At 40.8% G+C, this 8,278-nt stretch overlaps 1 long non-coding RNA gene across 1 annotated transcript; it reads right to left on the bottom strand.

Annotated features, from left to right (window-relative positions):
• Positions 1-750: 750 nt before the first annotated feature.
• Positions 751-3,712, bottom strand: LOC144532750 (uncharacterized). The gene is made up of 4 exons (XR_013503371.1): positions 3,432-3,712; positions 1,668-1,905; positions 866-1,272; positions 751-765 (listed from the first exon to the last, which is right to left on the bottom strand). It is a non-coding gene; the product is annotated as an uncharacterized LOC144532750 (long non-coding RNA).
• Between the last annotated feature and the right edge of the window lie 4,566 nt (positions 3,713-8,278).

Raw genomic sequence — 8,278 nt, 5'->3', positions numbered from 1 at the left:
GGGTTTTAAATGCTTTGAAATGGAATGTGTCTTTTTGACTTACATTTAGATGTGTCCAAAATGTTACAGCTTGTTTCTGTATGTTTAGCAGTAATGGGAAACGTCCCATATCTTGTCTTACATCTAGCCTCTGTCTCTCTCTGTAACATTTGTGGCATTATAGATTATGGCCTGCATCTATGATTCCATTTCTTGTTTTATAATATCGATGAACAGTTAGTAATACACTATAAATTTAATTTCAGTCGCTAACATTGAGAGAGGCTTGGAGTCACTACACAAGACCACGGAGAAGATCAGGCAGGCTTATGCAGACGTTGACCCAGATGTGGCAGAGTTGCAGAGGGAGGATTCAGATGCTGTCATTAATATAAGTGTGTCTTTTGATGGCAACTAGCAAAAGAGAGGCTTCACCTCTCATTATGGGATCAGTGTGTGCATTGACATCCTTACGGGACTGGTGATAGACTATGAGGTCCTATCCTCATATTGGCATGCTTGTGCCCTGAAGGAAAATGCTAAGCAACAGAACAAGATAACAGAGCAGGAGTTTGACAGCTGGAAAGAGACACACAGTGACTGTGCAAAAAACTTTGCAGGATGAAGTAAGACAATGGAGCAGGAGTCAGCAAAGAGCATGTGGGCCAGGTCTGTGAATCGCCACCAGGTGTGGTACGTTGAGATGCTCTCAGATGGGGATAGTGGAGCATTTAGGGAGGTGGTTGCACTGAACCCATACCCTGGGCATGGACCCTCTGTAAAAACCTGTGACGCTAATATGTCAACAAAATGAAACAAGAATTTTGAATCTGGCATATCCAATGTGAAATATATGCAAATGAGCCCATATTTAATGATATAATACCTCATTTGCATATTTAAACATAAATATTCTAAAAACTTGTAATACAAAACATATTTGTCTTAATGTCAGTAATCAACTGGGTAAGTTTCATGCTGATATCTATTAGTTATTTTTTCCTATTCACATGGGGTGTCTCCCCTTACCTGAACAGCTTTCAGATGTGAAATAGATGTGAAGAAGAAAGATGCTGAACATAAAACTCCAAAAACTTCTCTGGATATATACAAGTTAAAACATGAATCAGCAATATTATAATATTATGAACAGCTGACCTCTTTTCAGCAGAGGGTTGCTCTCCTTTAAAGTCAATATGGCGATCATTTGACCGGTCGCTCTTAAAGGACACACAGCTGGGTTCAGGTTCAGGATCAGGTTCAGGTTCAGGAGACTCTGGTCTCTGCTGGGTCCTGATAGAAAAACATTTATTGAGGGACACGTGTTCAGGTAAAAAGTCTCCGTGCATAAAATATAATATTAATATGTCTGTAGGCCTAATTATAAACAATTAAATGCCAATAATGCTTTACTTTCTGTCCAAAACTCAAATATATCTGTTGAAATCAAAATAAAAAAATGAAAACATGATATTTCAAAATGTTGTCTAAACAGAAAGATATTTTGAGTAATACAGGGAATTATTTTGCAAACATATTCTCATTTCAGTCATCAGCTACAATAATTCCTTTTCAGAAAAAGCACTTTATTTGAAGGAGTGTGCGTGAGACGGACCCAAAACAACCCAGACGGGACGTAGCTCCATCCAATGAGACTCGTTCCAGTTTGCTGGATGTTCACAACTCACCTCAATCTTCTTCTTAACATTTCAATTTCCTTTTCCATTGTTATTATCTCCTTCTGCCATTCAAGTCTCTCCATCAATCCTCTCTCCTCCAGTTCAAGTAGCCTCTCCTCCATTTCTATTCTCCTCTCCCTTACAGGTCTTTTCTTAAAGTAATGGTGGCTCCATGGACCGGTGACTCTTCATGGACACACAGCTGGGCTCAGGTTCAGGTTCAGCAGGGTGTGGTCTCTGATGGGTCCTGTTAGAAAGACAGGAAGACCACTTTTTAATCTCCAGAAACAGAAGCTGCTGGAGAAACTAGAAGCCATCAAGCAGAAAATAAAGTCTGAAGCTCTTCACTGAATGATTTCTGCTCTCTGTCATTCATTCTCTTTCTGGGAGAACAGGGACATTGGAAAGACTCCAGGACTAATGTCATCTTTCTGTCCTCTAATGGAGACAAGAGTCCATTATGACAATCAATCTCACCTTTCTGTCCTGTGCATCCTCCTCCACACATCACTACAACAGTAACAGAGGCATTTAGGTCACTACATTTTATTCTGAAAGGTTCCAGAGGAAACAGTAGAGTCCTGTTGTGTCTGACTTTACGCTGGTGGAGACGACGGTTTGTTTCCTAAACAGGAGAAAGGCTCGGACCCCCCCCATCTTCAAACTCAGCCTTCATTTAGATCTCAGCTACACAGCTGTAAAGCTTCCTGACTGCAGCCTCACGGTTGGGACAGACAGACGTATGAACACCTGGCAAAGTATTTCAAACCTCCTCTGTAGTAGTTCATGCTACAACATGGAGATTTTCACAATAAGAGCTTTGTTTCTGTGTCCGTGATGGCTCACATATACTGAGAGGTTTATGTCTCAATGTTTCCACCCTCTCTCACCTTCCTGTCCTGTCAATTAAAGGCAGAAAAGCCCAAAAAATAGTAAAAAAATAAATAAATAAAAGAGCTTTGCATCTTCTCTCTGTGTATTATTATTATATCTGTGGTTATTGTCAGGGTGCATTTATTCCTCCTTTGTCCCATGAACGCAACACCAGGGACTTTCCACACGTCTATGGAGGTTAACGTGCTTTTTACTGATTGGCCACATGAAGCAACACGTCATTTTATGCAATTTTAAATGACGGTTAAACACACACACACAGACACATAGACACACACACACACACAGACACAGACACAGACACACACACACACACACACACACACACACACACACACAAACACACAAACGAAACAAAAACAGAATCTTGTTTTTACCGCCTTTAGAAATGAGTTAAAATACTTAGCCAATATTATGTTTAACTTTTTATGAAACAAAACGGGATTTAAACGCTGGATGATGTTTAAACAGTTTAAAGTATATTTTAGCTTTACTTTAATGTGTTGTTAAAGCACCAAACAGCAACCTACAGTTTCTTCAAACAGTACAAATAGTTGCTGAAGAAGAGGGTCACGCTGTTGTGTCTGACTTTACGCTGGTGGAGACGACGGTTTGTTTCCTAAACAGGAGAAAGGCTCGGACCCCACCCCCCCCATCTTCAAACTCAGCCTTCATTTAGACCTCAGCTACACAGCTGTAAAGCTTCCTGACTGCAGCCTCACGGTTGGGACAGACAGACGTATGAACACCTGGCAAAGTATTTCAAACCTCCTCTGTAGTAGTGAAGTAGAAACATTATATTTAACATCACAGAGCCAGAAACTAACCCTGAAGAGACCAAAGACTAACGTGATGTTAAAGTATCAAACAGCAACTTACAGTTTCTTCAAACTCAAAATGTCGACGCGGAATGTGAGTTGTTCTTTCTGAAGCGTCACAGCTTCCCTAGCATGAAGCAGACTTTCACAATAAGAGCTTTGTTTCTTCCCTAAGTGTGACTGTGGTTGCTGTCAGGGCCGGTGATTGCTATCGGCGAGCTACGCGATTGCCTAGGGCGTCAAATGTGTTGGGGGCGCCGTGTCGCTCTTAGGTCTACTTCTCATTAATAACACAATTAGAATGACATGCGAAATAAAACATGTTTATTAAACATGATCATCCCAGGACGCCCCCCCCTCAGCCTCACGGAGCTCTGAAGCAGCCCTGTGCGTCGCTCAGCGTCCTCTCTCGCTGTAACAACAGAGACGAGCAGCGGCACAGACCACGGAGCTGCTGCAGCGCGGCTTCCGTGGTCTGTGCAGCTTAAAGGACGCGCTCTGCTGTGGGCATGCTGTGGTAGATGTGTCCCGTTTGTGCTCTGTGTATTTCTGCAGTAGGTCTAGTTTCGGGTTTCCACCTCCGATGTAGAGCAGCGTTCAGACACTTCCCTAAACTCTGTCCCAAACGGGCTCTGTGCCAGTCAGACGGTTTTTCTCAAAATATCACGACTCCTCCAAATCTCAGAGAACACAGATGAGATATATTTTGAATGTGCACAAAGTTTTGAACATGAGTAGAACTCTTGCTCAAACACATCTGAAATATTACAGTCCAGGGCTTTATTAATGAATTAAAATGAATTCATGTATCACTGAGGTGAATAATTGTCATATGCACATTTCCTGAGAGCCGTACTGCATTATAGTCCATTATGTTTTTATATTTGGATTTTAATCTATGTTTCCCTTTACATAAAGATATTTCCAGCATAAATTGATTCAGAAAAATGTAGAAATAGGTGCATAAAAATACACCTGAATGCAGGAAATGAAGTGTTTAATGTTCAAAATGTTCAGGGGGTGGACCCCCCCCCATCATAAGTCAGCATGCACACAAATCTGGAAACAAAACCCTGGCCTTTGGGTTGCCAGACCAGTTATGATTAGACCAAATGTTGATGCCGTCTAACTTACATGCAAGTAAAATGTACATACATTGGTACTCTATCGCTGACACAGCACTGTGGAGATCTGGCACTGCGAGACTGGGGGGGGGGCGCAAAACTCAATCTCGCCTAGGGCAACCAAAGGGCTGGAGCCGGCCCTGGTTGTTGTTGTCAGTGACTGCTGTGTGGATGCTCCATTACTGACTCAAAGATTTAAAGACTGTAGACACAAACTAGTTCAAAAGAAGTTTAAAAAAAATGAAGTCTGCACAACAGCTTAATGCTCCGGAAAAATCCTTCAATAGTGCAAAAAAGGCCCACAACTTCTCAGCCCACAAGTTGGCCTTCGTCAGGTGTATTTGGTTGCAGTGACCCATGACACATGGTCAGAGGTCATGTGATATGGGAAAAAGTAAACACACATTGAAATACTATTCAGATTGGGCTATTAAGATAACAAAATAATGCTCACTGCACACTACAGACACCTAAAGTGTCTAAGATTAACTTTTTTAGTGTCTAAAATAGTTATGATTTGGTGCAAAAGACAACGTGGAACAGTTGAGGCAGGCACAGTTTCACTCTTTGTGGTCTGTGTGCCCATTTCTTATGTCTCTATTGGCAGATTACAAGACTCCTACAGATTATAGTCATGTTGGACTGTTCAATGTTCCACGCTTATTAAAAGAAAAACACTTATTACTGCCAGTTCATATCTATGTTCTCATCCTTGCATAAGAATATAGAGTCCTCTTGACAGTGTGTCTCATGCTATAATGCTCCATGACATCTTTTATTTGTTACAGTCATCACAATATCTGGCAGAAAAATCACAATTAGATGTTTTCCCCCCATCGTTGAGCCCTAATGCCCAGATAACTAACGTGGAGAGAAAACTATGTACACATAGGCAGGATTTATGCGGGAGGGCTTTTTAGAAGTTTTTAATCCTTTTTTTCAGGTTTTTGTCACGTTTTCAGACATTTTTGCTGCTTTTTTCTGTAAGAGTTTCCGTCAGCTTTTTGGAATTTTTGACTTTTTTCCCGATATTTTATATTTTAGAGGCAGCCCGGTTGGTAACTTAACATCAGAGCCAACTGTAAATGACGATTGCATTTCATTGGACTATTATGTTGTATGACAATAAAGCCAAAACTTGAACCTTTTAGCAGAAACATTAGCGTTGTCTCACACACACACACACACACACACACACACACACACACACACACACACACACACACACACACACACACACACACACACACACACACACACACTAGCATTAGCATTAGCATGAGTTGTTTCCTGATGAGTCACAGCCCCAACTGTCACGAGGCAGGAAGGGCTGCAACAGGAGCAGATTTTCACAATAAAATGACATCTGAGCTAAGACTGGGAGTCAATCTCTCTTTTCTGTCCCGTCAGTTGTTTGTTCTAGGTTTTGTGGAAGACTGAGGTGCAAATATTCGGTGGCGGGGAGTTTAGGGTTCGTCCTTCAAGAAAAGGTTATGTTTTCCAATAAAAAATATTCAATTTTGCATAATGTTGGACCATTATTATCCCCATGTGTGTGTGTGTGTGTGTGTGTGTGTGAAACACACTGCAGGGGCTATTTCTTTGACATTTGTAGAAGGCGCTATTGAGCCAATTTACCATAATCAGGCCTGAGACCCGTGTGATTCATTCCAGGCCTGGAGTAACATCATGTATGAAAGATTTGGGGAAGATCAGACAATGTATGTTCAGTTTACAGCTTTTTGTGTCGTGATGTAATATCTAGGGCTTTCCTGAACACATTTGAGCAGGATCTGGTCAACCCATTAGGTAGAGGACATCAACTAACAATTAACTTTGAAAACTGATAGGGGGCGCTATAGAGCCAATTTGCCATGCCCAAGCCCGAGACTCATGTCAGATCGCAATTTTCACCAAGTCTGACAGGCATACCAATTTTTGTAAGTTTTCGAGTAGCCCAAGCACCTGAAAACTGTGCTCAAACGCATTGAATAAAATGAATAAGGAGAAAGAAAGAAAGAAAAAACAGAAGAGCAATAGGGCCTTCGTACCCGACGATGTCGGTGCTCGGACCCTAATAAAGAACAACCCAACTAACCCAAAGTCCCCAGTTTGTTTTCCTCTCTGTACTGGTGAGTGACGTCATGGCGCCCTCTGGTGGACAGCAGCAGGAACTACAAGCAGAGCACCACAAAACATATTCACACATTAAAATACACTCACACATAACAGGTTTTTCCAATTGCTAAAACACAGTTTTGCAAACTAGGCTGGTTTTGTCAAAAATATTCAACACAATTCATAAAACCACACACCCAAACTGCAAAATACCTCATATATCCTGCAAAATGAAGCACTGCAACCAGAACTACATATAGCATTATCACAATCTAACTTTTGAACCAAATGGCACACACTTCATTCATATTACCAGATTCCACACACTGTTGTGCATAATGAAAAGCTCTCTCATCTGTAGTATGCTTTGCCATAATACTATAATAGTTCAAATTGTAGAAAATCCTTCAGATTGTTCACATGCACAGACATATTTACACACACACACACACTTATTTTTTTTATTTTTTTACCAAACAAGTCAGTGCAACACATGCACAGCAGATATATTTACATTGGACTTAACAAAAATATGCTCACAAAAAACGTAAACTGTGTTCACTTGTGGTCTTTTCGTCGTGCTTACTTCCTGAAGTGGTAACAGTGAACCATTGAGGTGTTTGGCCAGGTGGAACATCTATTGGCCAATGTCGTGTCATGTCGTGTCATTTTGAATGGCAGTGTTATGAAATGGCATGTTTCTTTACAGTGCATACATCAAGTATTCACAGCGCTTCACTTTTCCCACTTTTAATTTTTCAAGGTCTTTTTATTTTAGGTCTGGAAGAGTTCCTAAATGTCCTTTGATTTAAAGCCAGTCGGACATTAGGCTGAATGTTTTCTTGTTTCTTTAAGCTTCTTTGTCATCTGAACAAGAATTCCCAGGATTTTCCCCTGCTGGACAATCTGGATTCATTATTTTAAGTAGATGTTTAAGATCTAAGAAAGGTTGTTGTCACGAGTCTTTAAAAGCAGCATGTTAGATTGGCTGTTTCTGTTGCTGTTTTGGGCGTTAAATCAAACCAACCAGCTTTGGAGTCAGCATCCAGAGTCAGACTGTGTGATGGTCTAGCCCACACAGGTTAAAACAGCCAGCAGTGGTAGTATGGTACAGTTTCACCCCATGCTGTTTAGTACATACACAGAGTATTGGGCAGTCAGCCACCCCCCAAACAATTCAGGCATCAAAACCAACACATTACACTGTCATAATCCACATTTATTTCCTTTAGCTTCACATGGTTTAAATGGAGTGCAAGCTTTTCTACATTGTAAGGGTTTCTGTTAGATTAATCATTATTATTCTGTCTTTACATGCTGGTGGCGAGGTCCTTGCTAGTGCAGAAAAGGCACGGCCAAGGGAGGACTGTTATATACTATGGCCTGCCAATTGGGCCGTACCATCAGCTACCATGCTGGAGGGGGGATTTAGGTTTATTTGTATTAGTTGCTATTATGTCCATCTTGGTTTTCCCCGTGTGTGTGATTTGGTTTGGCCAATATAGGTCCCCTTCAAAGAGGTTAGTTTGTTGAGTTCATATCTTGGTTTATATTGTATATTATATTGTGTTGACCTCTTTTATAGGCCTAGATATTAAGTTCTTGGTTTATATTTCTTTTTGCATTTTTTGGGTAAATAAAAACCCATTATTCAACAAAAGCTCTC

This window comes from Sander vitreus, chromosome 17 (assembly GCF_031162955.1).
Source record: "Sander vitreus isolate 19-12246 chromosome 17, sanVit1, whole genome shotgun sequence".
Classification (NCBI taxonomy): domain Eukaryota; kingdom Metazoa; phylum Chordata; class Actinopteri; order Perciformes; family Percidae; genus Sander; species Sander vitreus.
The sequence above is the reverse complement of the archived record's forward strand: the minus strand, read 5'-3'. Positions and strand labels throughout refer to the sequence as shown.